Source organism: Atractosteus spatula, chromosome 14 (assembly GCF_055471065.1).
Source record: "Atractosteus spatula isolate fAtrSpa1 chromosome 14, fAtrSpa1.hap1, whole genome shotgun sequence".
Taxonomy (NCBI): domain Eukaryota; kingdom Metazoa; phylum Chordata; class Actinopteri; order Semionotiformes; family Lepisosteidae; genus Atractosteus; species Atractosteus spatula.
In genome coordinates, this window is record NC_142719.1 from 12,789,418 (window position 1) to 12,806,657 (window position 17,240).

The following is a 17,240-nucleotide window of genomic DNA, read 5'->3' on the forward strand; positions in this document are numbered from 1 at the left end:
TTTGCATGTTAAATCGCCGGTCACATAACAGCAAATGCAATAGCAGTGATGATATTTTGAAACAAGAAAATGAGATATCGCATGGGTCTCCTGAAACTATATGTCCAGAGAGAAGTACAAAATAAACAATTTAAACAAATGAATGAGAAACTGATCAGGAGTTTCAGTGTTGGACAGGATGTTCTTGCACAAGATCATCAAATTAACTTAACATCAAATTACATCAAAGACAAATTGGACCTAAATTTGCACAATTGATGTTGGAGACACCACATGGAGAAAGCCTACCAGCAGTCAATGAAATGTTTCAGAGATCACCAGACAAACAGACTGAGAACTCTGCTATGTACAGTATAGTGATTCACCCGCCTTACCTGCAGAGACTACTGTTTAAATTAAAAGTGTACAAATACATTATCTGGATAGACAGAGAAAACCACTTCAGAGATTTAATCTATAAGAGAAAGTTTAATATCTTTGTATAAAGTTTATATGTGTAAAGAAAGAGTTAAATGACTATATAGTGAATGTTTGCAATAGATATTTGATGTTTGGGGCACCAAACATGGGAGCAGCAAAACATGCATAAGAAAACAACAAATGTAATACAATATATTTGTGAAAGCATCTAATGTGATATGAAAGGCTAGTTAAAATAACTTGACTATAACATGTTATGGTCAAGCTCATAGGTTTTCATTTATACATAAATATACTGTACATTTACTATTGTGAACTAAACTATCAAATATGTCTTGAATAATTCTTCAACTTTCAAGAATTATAATGTGAATAATTAAGTTTATATACAAAGATCCGCTGGCCAAACATCCTAAATGAGTTTAAACTCACTGAGAAGACAGAGGTGACTGCATTAGTCGGTGGTCTGACTTAGCAGCTGCTCTCTGTGCATGGAGTGTCCTGGGAACAGAAAAAAAAATTTGCCTAATATTGCAAAGGATAGCTCTGCCAAAGTTAGCATCTTGCTGAACTTCAGTCTGGCCGTAAGAACATGGTTCTTCCTGACTACAGCCTGGTACTGAATATGCAAAAAAAGAGAAAAAAATAGAGTCCAATTGTCTTATTTTGTAGATGAGGAAGAAATGACTGTGGGTTTGTGAAGACAAGATTTGTCAAAAAGAGTATCTTGGGCAGAATTCTGTACTTTCTGTAACTGACTCACTCTTTTGGCTTGGCGTCTCGGAGAAAAGTTTAAGTCCTTACTTGGACTAGACCCACTGACCCATAGCAATTTGCGTATTGCCAGAAAAGGTCAACAGAGGATGCTATTGCCACTGCCCTCCATACTGCCCTCACACACCTGGATAAGAAAGGAACATGTGAGAATGCTATTTGTTGATTACAGCTCAGCATTTAATACCATAGTGCACTCAAAGCTTGTCATCAAGCTCCAGGACCTGGGACTGAACACCTCCCTTTGTAATTGGATTCTAGACTTCTTGAAGGAATGTCCGCAGTTGGTGAGGTTGGGCACCAACATATCCTCTACCCTGACTCTGAACACTGGAGCCCCTCAAGGTTCTTTTTCTCTCTTGATCTTTACAGTACCTCCCTTTATGATTAGCACACACCTGAGTCTCATCACTCTACTATGAAGAAGTAGCCATCAAATGGGCACTTGAGAGTCTCCAGTACTACCTGCTGGGAAGAACTTTCTTTCTGTAGATCATCAGGCCCTGCAATGGCTTCTCTGGAATCTGCCAGGCAATATCCTACACTGACAAGCTGAGCGAACTGAACCTTTTAAGTCTTGAACCAGAAGACTAAGGGGGGACCTGATACAAGTATTCCAAATCCACAATGACATTGACAGAGTTAACTCAGAAGATTTCTCCAGAATGAACAGTGAAGCACAAAAAAGTGCACACCTCTGGAGGCACTTCTTTACTTGTTTCTTCCAAGAAACAGCAGGATGGGATCACAGTAAGTACCAAATGGGGTTCATGAGCTGAATAGTCACCACATATGTTGTTATGCTCTTAACTGTAATTTATTTTTATTGAATATTTAGTTTTTTCTTCTGTAAATATGTCTCCTTGTACAAGAGCGACTCAGTAAGCAGCCAGTTTTTACACTTTATTTTTGTGTCAGGCCTATATTTTCATGACTTCCATGTGCACCCCTGAGATAGCTTAGCCACTGACACTTACAGTACAGTATACGACATTTCTAATCTGAGTCTCGAAAGACAGAATCAAGTAAAAAGAACAGCAAGATGCTTTTAACGGGCAACAAAGTGCTGATTTTTGATGCATCAATAACAATACTAAAGTATTTAAAGACTAAAGATTTAAAGGCCAAAGTCAGATTTAGTCTGCATAGAGACTGGAATATTGTCAGCAACAAAATCTTAATGGAAACTAAACTCATTAAGGTGAATGATTGTGTGGAGAAGGAATCATGTATATAAGAGATCCATATATATGTATTAAGTTTTGAGGAACACTAGAAGAAACTGTATACATATTTCGTGTCACACCCGATGTAGGCTCCACAGCCTAAACGTTGTGTTTCTTTTCTTCTCTTTTCAGCATGGAATAAACCTTTACTTGTTCCTTTGGAGCCTACGCATGCTGACGCAGCCACCTACTTGAAATATTTAAAATAGTCCAATTTAATTGTTTTCTGTCAGACAAATAAGATATGAACAACTTAAAAGCCTAATGAAGAACATAAGAAAGTTTGAAAATGACAGGAACCTAGGACATCAGCTTCAACAAATGACTGGGTAGCTTGTTCCATACTCCCATAACACTTGTGTAAAAAAGTGTCTCCTGTTCACAGATACAGTATAAATACACTTCCCTGCTGTTTAAACTTGTCTCATCGGGTACCAGTTTCATTGTTGATTCTGAAAAAGTGAGTTCAGTTGACACTTGAATCAAGTTTTTCCCATGTTCTTCTCTGTTTGAAACGTAAAATATCTAGTCCTTTTACTCTGTCTTTTTAGAATGTTCAACACATAAAAGGGAACAATAACCAACTGGTTGGTAATACGTAGAGCATGACGAGAAACTAGACTGAAGTGATGACGTTTGAAAGGGAAAAAAAGAAACAATTTAACAATCAACTGTGTTGATGAAGGAACAAAAACAAGACCAGTAACATGGAACCCTTAATGTCAAAATGAAGTATAGCAGAAGGGTGCAGATAATGATATTGTAACAAGTTCAATGCCCCTGAAATGGTCAGGTTAATTTCGTAGGAGGCCATACAGTACAAACAGAAAATACATTTTTGTAGCATTTACCTTGAAATGGAAAAGGTATACTATTGCATTTCTCTTTTCCGGGCTTTTGTCATCCCATAGCTGATTTGCACATTTAAAATTGTTCATTGCTTTATAAAAAAACAGCATCAGTAGAGCTGATGTATCTCCTCTTCTTCTGTTGTCCAGTTAGATCCTTCTTTTCATGCAGTGAACTTAAGCTTTATTTATTGACACACTAACAGCTGAAAGTCTTTCTGGCATGTTTCGAAATCACCATTCTGGCACTGTCTTGTCTGTTTTGCAGCATGGCATGATTCAGGAGCAAACAAAAAACTCACTTACGAAGCCGAAGCATTTGTTAAACATTTCCCGACACCTAATTCATCTTTCCACAATGTTTGTTCCATGAAATGGTTAGTAGTGTTACAGAAATGCTCAAATTATTGTTTTACAATTAGTTGTTGGGTGGATGAAGCCATGACAGCAGCTAGGAAAAACTTTGTATTGCAGTTATAGAAAAAGTTGCCACTCACCATGAAGCAGACCAACGGAAGGGAGCAGTGCACACCATAAGGAGCATTTCAATGGTGCACAGCTTGCTGTATTGTGAGGGATGGCTGTTGTGCTGTTTCTGTTTAGATTTAGACATCACTGCTCAATGTTTGAGCTCTGACCCACTGTGCGCGGCTCAAACAAGAGACAGGAAAAATTAAGTGTTGGACATAGCTTCTCGTTTCCAAAGCACCCACACAAACATTGAACCAAGGCAGGGCCATCGCCCTTCACATGTGTTGAACTCCAAAATGCATCATAAAAATGCCAAGAATGTGGGTAAAACAAATCACTAGGCAGGTCTTGTATACAGCTTGTACTGACATTCTGCCTCATGCCATTGAGTAATGGCATAACCTGTTTTTCTTTCCGAACATTTGTCTGGTTCCTCTTTTAAAAAAGGCCAGGGTGTCTGCTGTACCGTCAGTGTAATTTCTGCAATGTAACACAGACATCGCTTTAAAGTTGTGTAGTGCTTAAGAAAAAATGGATGTCCCAGCAATGACAGGGGTATTCAGATTCATGAATTTCTTTGCGTTGTCTAAAAAACCTGTATGAAAAAGTTCATACAGTAAATGCTACTTCAAGGGAGTGGATTGACTTCAAATTAAGGAAATACTTAAGGAATGTGGGATGTTATTCATAGATCCCTAATTAGGATACTCTCACTTAGAAAGGGAGCAGTAATTTATAATAAAGGTGACAGAATCGAACAAGGAAACTACAGACCAATCAGTCTTCCATATGTTACTAGTAAAGTTATGGAAATGGCAAGTTAGAAGAATGCTCAGAAAAAAAAGCATTCCTACTAGCTGTTTCCTACTAGCTTGTAGAATTATTTGAAAAAGCAACAACATAGATAATACTGAAACATAAAATATAATATATTTAGATTTCTAGATAGGCTTTGACAATGTCCCTCACCAAAGGTTAAATCTCAAATCAAAAGCAATAGGAAGTCAAGGAAATAACTGCGCATGGATTGGGCATTGGTTATCAAATAAGAAATAGTGTATTATCTTAAGGAGTGCAGTTTCTCATTGGGCAGAATAAACAGTGGTGTCCCCCAGGAATCCATCTAAAGCCCATTGCTCTTCTTGATCTATATCAACAATTTACTTTCTGATATACTGTATAGAGCATATTAGCTTAATTTCCAGAGATAGTATTAATGGAATGAAAAGAAAAAGTTATGGAGTGAGCAGACACATGGCAAATTGAATTTAACTTCGATAAGTGCAAAGTGATCTACACTGGCAGTAGAAAAAATACACTATTCATATTACATGGGTGATTTTAAACTATAGAAAGATTACACATGAAAAAGTATTGTTCTTGTTCTCGTTCATCAAGACAATGTGCAAAAAACGAGCAAACATAAGACTTGGGTAAAGTAAAAGTGCAGAATTAAAATCCAGGGAAGGTATGCTTAGGATTCATATTGCATTAGTAAGACTATAGAATATAGTGCTCCATTTTTGGCCATTAGTCCACAGAAAATGATATTATAACCTTAATAATTGTTCCAAGAAGAACTATTTAGGACTGAGCAGTGTCCTTAACTTTAGTGCTAAGGTCCAATGTCAATCAATAAAACTTAGAAGCTTCTGCCTTCTTTTTTAGCCCATGAGCCAAGTCTTTGTCAATTGATGTAACAAGGCAAGTTAAAGTTATACTCAATAAGCAAATATTTTCAAATTTGCAAGATAATCTTGCCGTCTCTACCAAGCATTCTTTCAAAAACTTTCCATCCATGAAAAGCTTGCTCTGTTTCCCAATTTTATATTCCAGTAGATAGCTTGCCTTTGTACACTGAATTGTATACTGTTGTCTAACATATTTTACAGAGCCTGTAAATTTATGGCTAATTTTGAAGCTTTACTCTCCCTTCATTAAGAAGACAAAATCCTATTATAATCATGCTTGGCTGAAAAAAGGTGACTGATGATGTATTCCTTGAACACAACAATAGTTTCCTGACAAATCAGATGTTTTTTGTTCTGACTTCTGTGAAAATTAATTTGGGTGTCCTTAGCCGATAACTCTTTGCTGTCATCTTTTCGTTACTTCGGAAACTACTCATTTTGAGAAAGGGGGTGCCTATTTTTCGGACAATTTTGTTTAACATTTGACAATTACACATTTGAGCACAAAAGTAGAGATGGTAACCTGACCTCTAGGTGAAAAAAATCCAGGCATCTATTTGCAGATCACTATCTAGTGCATGAGTAATATATTTCAGGCAAAAAATCTTGTAAGCTACCACCAGGCATAATTAACGCCACAGTTGAATATTAACAATTCTGAAATGTGCCACAGGCAAGATGGCCCAGATGTGGTCCACAGTCTGTAGTTTGCTCACTCCTGCTCTAGAACATTGATATAAAAGGCTGGTCTTGCTTAATTGTCTTGTTAGCGTTCTTGCATCAAGCAATACGGGATGAATACTAAAACTGGAGTATCATAATTAGTGGAGTACCACAGGGATATGTACTTGGACCACAGCAGTTCTTATTTTCTAATCATTATTTAGGCTCGGCAAAACAAAGCAAGACTCGGACTAAACAGCATCAAGTCACAAACAAACAATTAAACAATAAATAAGAAAACATGGACAAGCTCTATGATTTGTATTCTCAAAATATTTATTTAATTTATATTTATATACATAAAAAACATTTGAACAAAACTGGCCAACTGGTATTGGAATATATCATTTAAAGTATAGATTTTAAATCAATAAATATAATGTTAAAATTGTACAAATTGTTACTAAGACCTCTCTTAAAATATCATTCTGTTGTAATTGTGTAGTAATATCATTCTGTTGTGTTGGGTAATTCTGTTTACCACATTCGGAAAAAAGATACTGTTGTTTTGGAATCAGTCCAGAGAGGAGCAACCAGATACATTCCTGGGCTTAAAGGAATGTCCTACTCTGGCAAGCTAAAACAATCCTTTTAGTCTTGAATACAGAAGAATAGGAAGGGATTTTTTGAAGTTTTCAAAATCCTTACAGACTTTGACAAAGTCAATCCAGTGCACGTCTTCAGAACCAAGAATGAAACACAGACCAGAGGACGTAAATGTAATCTATGCAGAAGAACTTTTAAAACTCAGAATAGAAAGTCGCTTTTAACTCAAGGGGTTGCAGATGACTGGGATACACATCCTAGCCATATATTTGAATCCAAGATACTTGGATCAATGAGCTATTTTACAGTAATTATTTTTCTTCATATTTGTTAATTTGTATTTTGTGGGACACAAAGGACAATTTTTCTGGTGCAATCTACTTATCGACGCTTTTAAAAAACAACCACAAAGCAACTTTTTTTATCTCAGACAATGTTGGTGGTGCTAAAAAGTCTCTATGTGAGCATAACGTGCAACCTGTAATTCATCTTGAAGCAGCTCTTTCTGCTTTTCTGACGAAGAAAGTGTTTTAGCCATTAACTGGAGTACAACTGGGAATGCCTGTGCTGTTTTCTTTTTTCTCTTCCCCCGTTCCCCTTTTTTGTTGGCCACTCGCTTCCTTCTCTATGATGAATTTGAAGAACACACATATATTTTCGTCTGGCATTAATGTACTGTAGTTCTCTGTTAAACAGTCCAATTTGGAGTCATAAACCTATCATTAAACATCATTAAACTCCAACCATCTCTCATTGAGGCTGCAAATCTCATAAACTGGCCCTACTGCAGCTTACCCAGGAGGTATTACAATGACCCTAACTACTGTTGGCTTACAGACTTTGACAGAAATTATGACCTTAATAAAGTCTATTTTGTAATATTTGCATGCATAAGCATCTCATATTTGACACTGGAAAGAATGGCTGAGTCTGCTTAAGGGCACCCCAGAGAGAAATCTTGGCAGTCAGGGTCTAGTGCGTGTCTCCATTAAAGATGGATTACAATGGATTTGTCATATGAGTATATTGTCATTAGCAAAAATCTAGAAGTGGCTCACCAGTCAAAGAGTCTGCCAAGCTAGCCTCAGTGCAGAGTCATGGTTCAGGGTTATGCCTATGTCATCTAATGAACTATAAAGAAATTAACATCTCAGGATTATTAAAGTGGGAAGCCCCTGTAGCACCTTTCCCTCAATACCTGTTCTTTTTAGTCTTATACCAAACCTTCCAAATGCGACAGCCTGTGCCAAGAATGGGAAGCTATCAGTTTTGTCCCAGATTAATTTGATCTAAGACACCATTTTGCAGTAATCGGTACCCTATTGTAAAATCTGTGCATTTCAAGTAGACCATCAAGGACCGTACAAGCTAAGAAAGCTACACGCTAACAGTATTCAAACCTGACGTGCAGCAGATTTGTGTTTGTATTTACAAACAAATAAATTACAGTTCTAAAAGTTCTTTTGTTTGAAATATCCAGCCTGATCTGTATATTTTAAATCACAAACTGCTGCTAATGCTATTGGCTCTACAATCATTCTCTCATACTGTACCTCTTCAGGCAGCAATGTGCTTCTTTGTCGTCATCTTGAAAGCCATCCTGAAGAACTAATCTCTGATAAAGAGTGCCCAGCACAGCACTCTGCTTATTGAACAGTCTCCTGTAGTTTCCTGAGCAACAAGTTTTCTGCTGGTCTGAGGCAGCGTCACAAGACAAAGGAACTCCTGTTTAAAGATTCGCCAATCTGGAAACTCTCAGTTGTAACAGTTCTAAAAATGTTCAGTTTCCAATGGTTTCCAGACAAGTTTTTTGTATATTTATAAATAATGTTAAGTAGGAACGCACAAATCGTAAAACTAGAGAGGAAAAAGACGGTAAATTTCTTATGTTGTTTTATTCAGGGGTTTTGTATTTTTAATACCACATTTGAGGTTTGCACATCGTTGAGGGACCCTTTTCACATTGAGTAATGTACCCTGTGCCAGGTCTGTCAGGGACGCACTATGAAATGAGCAATAAAATGCAGGACAAATTTCATGTCCTCCTTAACCGCTTTGGATGAGAGCTCACCAACCTTCACTCTGGTATTGCTATTTCAAACAACAGTAGAACTGCATGACAATTAGAAGAAATCAAATGAAGTGGCCCTACTTCTTCCACACATACCTCCACAGTAACTTCAGCTATCGACTGGCAGAAACCTACTTTCTGAGTCACGGCACCACTGTAGAATACTATAACACACTACCATGTTATGACTGAAGGCTGGGTCTTGAAGAATTTAACCTGTGTCTTAGGGTCCTAGGGCATTGAGGCACCGTCGCAAGGATTACTGTATCATGTTCATAACACCACATGCCCTGTTACACCAAGGAATGTGTATCTGCCTCCCTCTTTAATTGAGTAAGTGATTAATGCATTAACTGATTGCTGAGATGATGAGAAGGAAACTAACTTTGTCTTTTCCCTGAACTTAGAAAGAAGCCTCTTGTACTCTCACCTCTTCAAAGAACAGGTCATCAAAGTGTCAAGGCTTTACATATAAAAGGAAGAAACCTTCACAAAACCCAGATGGATCACAAAAAATAAAAGGACTATCCGCCACTCTAAGCTGATGTATTACATAACCAACATTATAAAACTCATTCTGTTGTTGTGGACTAAAAACTATCGTTATGTGAAAGCAAGAAAAAACAATGCTTCAAGATAACAGCATTGCTATGCAGCATTTTTTTAAAAAAAATTACTTTAACACAATGTGCTCTGGCAGCTTCAGAAGTACGGGAAACACGTTTCACTCTGAATTCATTGGCCAGCAGGAGAAAACATAACCACACAGGGATGGAGTCCAGGACTGCTTATGTCTTTCCTCAAAAAATAATTAGTGTTGCAATAGCCTGCTTTCAAACCTCTTGAACGCTAAGACTCTTCAGACTACACCCTTATGACTGGGAACTACAAACGGAATCCTGCCCTGTTTACTCATGTGTGGGTAGAGTTATGTAGTTATTTGTTTTTTAAGGGGCGGTACAGTATATTTAGATATTTTCCCATTTGTTCAAAATATATTTAGAGAAAGTGGTCATTTGTTTTGAAATGCCAAACGTTCTTTAATGTATGTTTAAAAGATTCGTTTTGTTAATACCTGCTGTTATATAATACAGGAGACAATCATGATTTGTAAATGAATTGATGTGAATTCTTTATTTTGCATCCTTTTGCACAAAATCAAAAAGTACTATAACTATTATAATTGTTAATACTTGTTTGGGATAGGCACAGGTTTCCAGTGTCCCTGTATTAGATGAAGTGGTTAGGAAATGGGTGGATGGATAATTGTTAAAACAGAGTGAAACATTTAAAATATACAGAAATAGAATTCCAATAAAATAATTTTGCTGAAAGATATCCATTTTATTGAACTCTTTTTAAATCATTTATGGAGTTTGTAAATTAAAATACTAAGCTTTTTTTGCCTCATGAATAAATTATATATTTGATTAATATCAATTTGATTGATTGGTATTAGGTTTGGCTATTGGTCATTATAAGGTATGTATGATACTTACAGTATTATTCATATTTATATTAGTCATTTACTAGACACAAACGTTTTTACATGCCTACTAAGAATTCTGATATCCCTAATTTTTAAAATTGTAGATTATAGTAATCAATCAGTAGCCAATTGTATATAATAGTCCATCCTAAGTAAATATTACATGCTTGTAATTTATATTTCAAATAAAATGTTATTTTATTTTAAAGGCCATTAGGCATTTATAGGACATTGCATCTTTTTACAAGTCAATGAAAACAAACTCCTCTAGGAATGACAATAAAAACCATCATCTGTCTATGACTACCCAAAAGGTTCACTTGACATAACCTGCTAATAAAAAGTTATTATACTATTAAACAGCTAAAACAGGATAAATCTAAAGACCTAACTCAAGAGATGGTGAGTGCTGCTTTTGTGGTTATCTTTTATTTAGACAAAATATTTTCCTCATTTAGGGACAATGGCCTACAACTATGCAGGAAAAAGGTGAACATATACTTATCCTTTCAGGGTCAGCATACAGTACACCTTTAATAAGAACCTTATCTGTTTGTGTCCTTGTTCTTGTCCAGAAAGTGATCAGACTGTCTGCGAAAGGAAAAAAGGAAGCAAAGAAGCACCAACAGCCTTCGTTTTCACAAGCTTCTTCGTATCAGGGCCCAGTTGTAATAAATTGTCCTAACCACATGATAATCATTTGGGTAACTCTAGGGTTTTTACTCCTTAATTGTTTATACAGAAAGCTGAGCGTTTGAGATCAACCTTACAGCAGGCCAACTTTAAATGTAGGTGTTCTGTCTCTAATCAAAGCCACATGTGAGAACTACCAGCCCTTCCTCGCAATCGTGAACTGAACTCATTTCAAACACTTTTCTCACGTGAAGTACTTGATTGTACAGTATATCCTTACACACCTCCATCCCCAGCCCCCAGATCTTACATGAACGTCCTGGTAAATGTGACTACTGCTCTATGCATGGCTTGCAACAAGCCAGTGGTAATTATGGTGGAGTATTACAGTTTTTAAAGCTCCCCATATCAATAAAAAAGAACCTAAAAACAAGTATCTTTGGTGTTTTCGAAGTCCCTAATGTGGTGACAATTGTTTCCAAGCAAACTAGCCATTTCCAAACCATGCTACTGTGAAAAATGATCTTACTTATTTACTTTGTTAGGTTAAGAAATCACCACAGTTAATGAATGCAACATTACGCCTGTGTGAAATCTGTATCCACACATTGTGTCCTATGGGGTATTCTGTGTGACTAGGCCTATTTGTGCTGTTTTTTTGGACTGACTTCTTTCATTACAGATGCACAGACACATTTGCGGTGGAGCCTGGTTTTGCTTTTGTACCTCTCTGCTTGTGAAATCTGTTGCCTTTCCCCAGAGTTAATCCCTGGCCATAATCTCAATCAGCTGTGAATTTCATCAGCATGCAAAGTCATGGTGCATGAAAGTTAGCTCTTTTTTTAAGATGCTTCTGTTTTTTTTCTGTATGGTACACTGTGGAGACATACATCTGCAAGAATAGAATTAACTTTCACCTGCGGTGGATTAGGAAAACGAATTATATTAATTTTTAAAACATATAAAAGAACAGAACAGTCAATTACAGTACTCCTGATGACTCATTAATTGGGTCTGATGTTCTACCATAGGTTGGAACACATTTCCACGAAAGATTTAAAATTCACAAAAAGATTTAAATTGCATTTAACAGATTAACAGAGATAATTCTGTGATAAATTTAAATACAGTTGCACAGGATGGAATAACCTCCTAAGAAGCTAAACCTTAAAACCCCCTAGACAGTTTCTTTATTCAAACCTCCTCAAGGCTTTTATTATTGAATTTTTAGGGATAAAAGTCTGTCTACATTTAAAACTGAAAAAACATTTCCTTCACTGTCATTCAATTACCTCATTTTTTATCCTTACTGAGGTGTGCTGTTTTTTAGGATGATTAGAAATATTTTTATTAAATCTGCCTGCTATTTAACCTAGACTGTCTCATAATAAAATGAATAATAAAGTTTCTCTAACCTCAGTTCTGAAAAATACTGAATTTCAAACACACATACTGTAAGTTACATTTTCAAGCTTGTGCAGAGATATACAGTACATATGTGGCTGATTCACATCCATAATTTTATTTTTCAATATGGCAATGACAATGCTCTGTCTTCACAAATTAGAATTGCAGAACCTTTTGTCTCTCTCACACAAGGTAATTATTTTAGATATTTGAAGAATCATAAAATGTTGCCTTTTAAGTTCCAGCACTGTTGGAATCCTCATCACTGGCTACACAAAGGAGAATGTCTAATTTTAAAGCATTTTCAAAACTCAGGAAGAAACCAGGATATATTTGGAAGTATGGGAGCTGTGTAAATCTTTTGATTTACAGTTCTGCTTTTTTATCAAAAGACTTTCGGAGATGAGCGCCTGTGGAACTGTATAATGAAGGATACAATGAACCAAAGACAACAACATTACCTTTGGAGAGGCACCCTGGATTCCTTAGACTGTGCGCCACAGAAAACCAAAGATCACATTGTTCTGAGAAGTGACCTTTTTCAAAGCCGGTAGACAGTAGTTATGGTGGTTCCTAAAAAACTAGGACAAGCACCTTCAAAAAACAATATGGACAGAATCAATCTTTGTGACATTGCCTTTTTTCTTTAATGCATTTGTCTTTAAAAGTTTCAGAAGGAAAATTAATTGTTTTCCTTATTCACATAGAATGACCATGCACTAAATTTAATATAGTAGCTCCAGTAGATGTAGGCAGCATTCGAGTATGATTTACAAGCAGACATTTTGTCATAGTTTTCTTTTTCCTTTATTCAGCTCTTACTAGTACAACATGCAAATGTGCACACAATGTTTTGAATAGACTCCAGGGATCTTCTGCAAGTGAACTTTACATTGAAAGGATTAATCAGATTAAGTTTACTGTTCGGACCAGACAGAGGTTTCATTATTTTATTTATTCTGCTACCCCAAATAGGTCTATTTCTGATTGCTAATGACAGCTTACTTTGGATTTTATTGGTAAATGAGTTCTGTTCACATTTGGAATGACTTCCATCCTCAATGCTTGTTTACAAGAAGCCTTGTTGAAGCAGATCTTCAGGAATTGCTCTTTGTGGCCCTCTGTTGGATTAAGAAGAAAAGGAAAGTGCTTTGAGATTTAGGTTACCTTAAAGATTCTATGTATAGAGGATAAGGTGTTGTCAAAATCTGCAAAACCATAAAAGCGAAAGAGGTTCTTGAGGCCTTAGCAAAAAAATTAATCATTCTAATCACTGATCATTCCAAGAGATTTCAAGATTCTCACCTTTCAGTTTATGTTCTTCTGGAATAAGGAAAGCCCACAGCCCATTTCTAAACATTTCATTTAAGCTCTGCGAGCTGCCCCAGAGAGTTCTGCTGTTCATTTGTTCCTGGGTCTGTTTCCTTAGTGCACTCCTTATCTTGAAGTTCTCTAAAATGAAAACTGAAACCACAACAAACGCAGGGTATGTTGCTTTTAATTAAAGTATCATTCGAATCAGCTGGAGGATGATTCATCTAGCATGTAAATTTGTTTACATTTTAAAAGCTTACCAGCTCCATTTAATTTAGATTTGTAATATGCAACATAAAACATTAAGAAAAAGCACTGGTCAGAAAACTGAAGAGGTAAGTTATTGAACAGTTCTATTTTGATCAGAAGTAAGAACTTTTTTCCGGTAAAGCTAGCAGCGCAGGCAGTGAAGGCACAGCCACAGAGATGGGGGTGTCCCTCCTTATTCGCTGTCATTACTGTAAAGCAGGGTTGTCGTGGGATGGAAAAGGAAAAGCGACACAGATACGTTGCTGTTGGCGTCACAAAGGCATGACTGTCTCTGCCTTCACAAAAATATCATTAAAAGTTTCTCAAACCCTTGGGAAAAGGAGTAACAAACAGTCATAATTCATAATAGTAAAGAACAATTTAGCTGAGAGAATGTCTTTGGTTTTAGCTACTAAAACACTTCTAGCATGATTCCATGTCATGCAAGATTGGTTTATATGAGGCCAACTCTGGTGTAAACAGCACATAATCTCTTTGGGGCTGATCGGCGGGCCAAAACTCATTAGAAACCTTCCTGGTCTTTATTAGTCGATAGCACGCCACTTTCCACCATACCCTTGAGCCACCACAGCAACGCAGTAGCTCAAAACCTCATAGGCTCGCATGCTGAGTAAGAGATCAATAAATAATTGTCAGGGCAGACAGACAGAGTTTTAAAAGGCTGAAGTATTCCCCAAGTGGAGAGTCTTTCTGGTATTTTGGCTCTGGCATCTAACAAGCTAAGCCTTTTCTCCAGGTTTCACCTTAATTGAAGACAAACATTAAACAAAGCCTAATAGACAGCCTTCTGACCCCAGTGCTCTAGGGTCAAGGTCATATAGCTCACATGAGAGTCAATCTTTAATGACAAAGTGGACTTTCTAGTTCCCTAGATGTCAAATTCCTAAGCAGCCCCTCTTGAAAGCTGCAATCTTTCAATTAAAAAAGAAACGGAGTTCTTACTTAACTATATGGGCTCAAATTTCACACCGAGTTAACTGTGAGAACAGCGAAAGCAGATGCTGCAATTTAGGACTGATAGGTTTTCCCAGAAAGACCCTTTACTAGAGAGACTCTCACACTATGACCCACAGTTCAACATTCAAAGCATTCTGTTGCAAAGCAAAATTTACTACTCTGCTCATAAATCCAAATAAATGTCTAGCTAATTTTCCAAATCCATGTTTACAAATGCATATATTTACTTATCTATACCCGAATAATGTCTTGCCAGATGTGCAGTGTTTTTAAATAGGAAGGGTGAAAATCTAGTCTAGTCCCTTAAAAATATGTTTTATTAAACAACATGAAGTTTATAAATCCGAGCTGCCTTGAAATAATTCCTGAAAAGTAGAATCAAATGCAAAATAAGGCAAGTAGAAAACTCAATGTTTTCAGTGAGAGGAATGAAAGTATTTCATGGAAAAGATAATTGTAATTGTGTTCTTTGGAAATCAAAGAGATTATTAATTGATTTAAATTATACTGCCTAGAAAACCTTTTAATGAATCTCAATTGTAATGAAAAAAAAGAAGAGACCTACTGTATAGACATTCTTTACTGTCTCAGGTTATTGTGTTCAAAAGACAAATTAGAGACACATCCTCTAATCTGCAGTCATGCAAATGTAACCTACAATATATGCAGCTCAAATCATATGTTGTAGAGGAAGTTGTAAGGTAGCATAATAACTCAAAGGCTTCTCCCATGATCACAAAGTATTAACTTATAAAGTGAGATACATTATGTTCACTAAGGCATTAATTTGAAGATGTTTCTGATAAATACATTTTGGATTTCTTATGCCATCATTAAAAGAACCACAACTTTACTATAATTGCCACTTGGACAGATCCCCAAAATTTTGTAAAAAATGTATGGTAATTAAGATGCAGAGTTTACCATGCACTATTTTCAAAACCAATTTATGATGTAAATAAATTTCAGAACCTAATTACATTTTTGTTGATATCTTCTAAATAACTTGATGTTGTTTTATTTTTCAATGGAAATTCTACCTGAACTTAACATCAGAGGCTAATGAGTTAAAAAATAATGATCAAGATGAAACATACTGTATACATTACTTTGCACAAAAGACATTGTTCAACTCAGCTTTGGTTCAATAAAGTCAAGTTGATGTTACTTTTGTTGTGTGTGTTTGTTTTTTTTTCTTTCGTATCCAACTGGTGGCAAGAACAGAAATACAATTTTCTTGAGTGACAAGTGACTGCACAAAATATTCAAAATGAAAAACCTTGGAATAGAACCTGAGAATAGTTACACATCTTCAAATTTTTAAATGGTATCATACATGAATCTGTAAGTACAAAATTAAAAAATGGGGCACTATTACTAATGCCATAAAATGTAGTGTAATAAAAAGTATCTGTTTCATAAAACACTGATAACTGGAAACGGGAAATTCCAAGACTTACTAACCTTTTTACAAGAAAGTGTTAACATCTTTTTCTAACATGACTAGGAAGATGAGAATATTGTGCTTAAGGTTACCACTAAATAATTAAGGGTTATTATCTTCAATCTATTATTAAAAAGGTGGAGCTGTAAGTGTTAAAACAACAACAACTTCATAAAAAAACATCAGGCTTTCTACAAAACAAATGTAACATGAGCACTTCAAGGAGAGGTGTGACTAGGCTTTGAAGAATTACAATAATCTAAACAAACTTCACCCATAGCAATTTCAACTGACCTTGTTTCAGTTATTGTTGGATGTCACAATTACATTGGATACCAATCTATTAAACACCGAAGAAATATAATATTTGTTACAAAGAACTTCCTTTGTCTGTTTACCTGCTGTATATACTGTAAGTGTTTCAGATCCACTGAAATAAGGAAAGTTTGAATTTCTCTCTACTGACAACTACTGAAAAAATCCACTCCTTCAGCCTTCAGTTAGTTTGTTTAGCCATCTCTCAAAAGAAATTCATATGCAAAACTTACAAGTCCTGTAGCTTCTCAGGGGTTAGAAACTGGAACTTCTGATCAAGAAATAATAGTAATAATAAATAATGCTCAAGTCACTATGCCCACATTGTGATTAAAGCCCTATTTATTACAGTGGAATACAGAGAACTAGTATAATTCCCCACACACACTCAGAGCACCCATTCGACCGCTGTCAGCCCTACTGAAGTTAGAGGGTCCAGTTCAAGGGAGATTGCCAACCGTGCTCATATTATTAAAATTGCACATAAAATCTTAACAAAGAGCCCTCTCATTCACTCCTTTTAGAATATACTCTCCTACCCTCTACAATGAGGTACTGTATAAAGACTAAGAGGGCATTTACAGTACTTCATTATACTTGAAAACATTCAATTGTTGAACAATGAAAATATTGCTTGGATA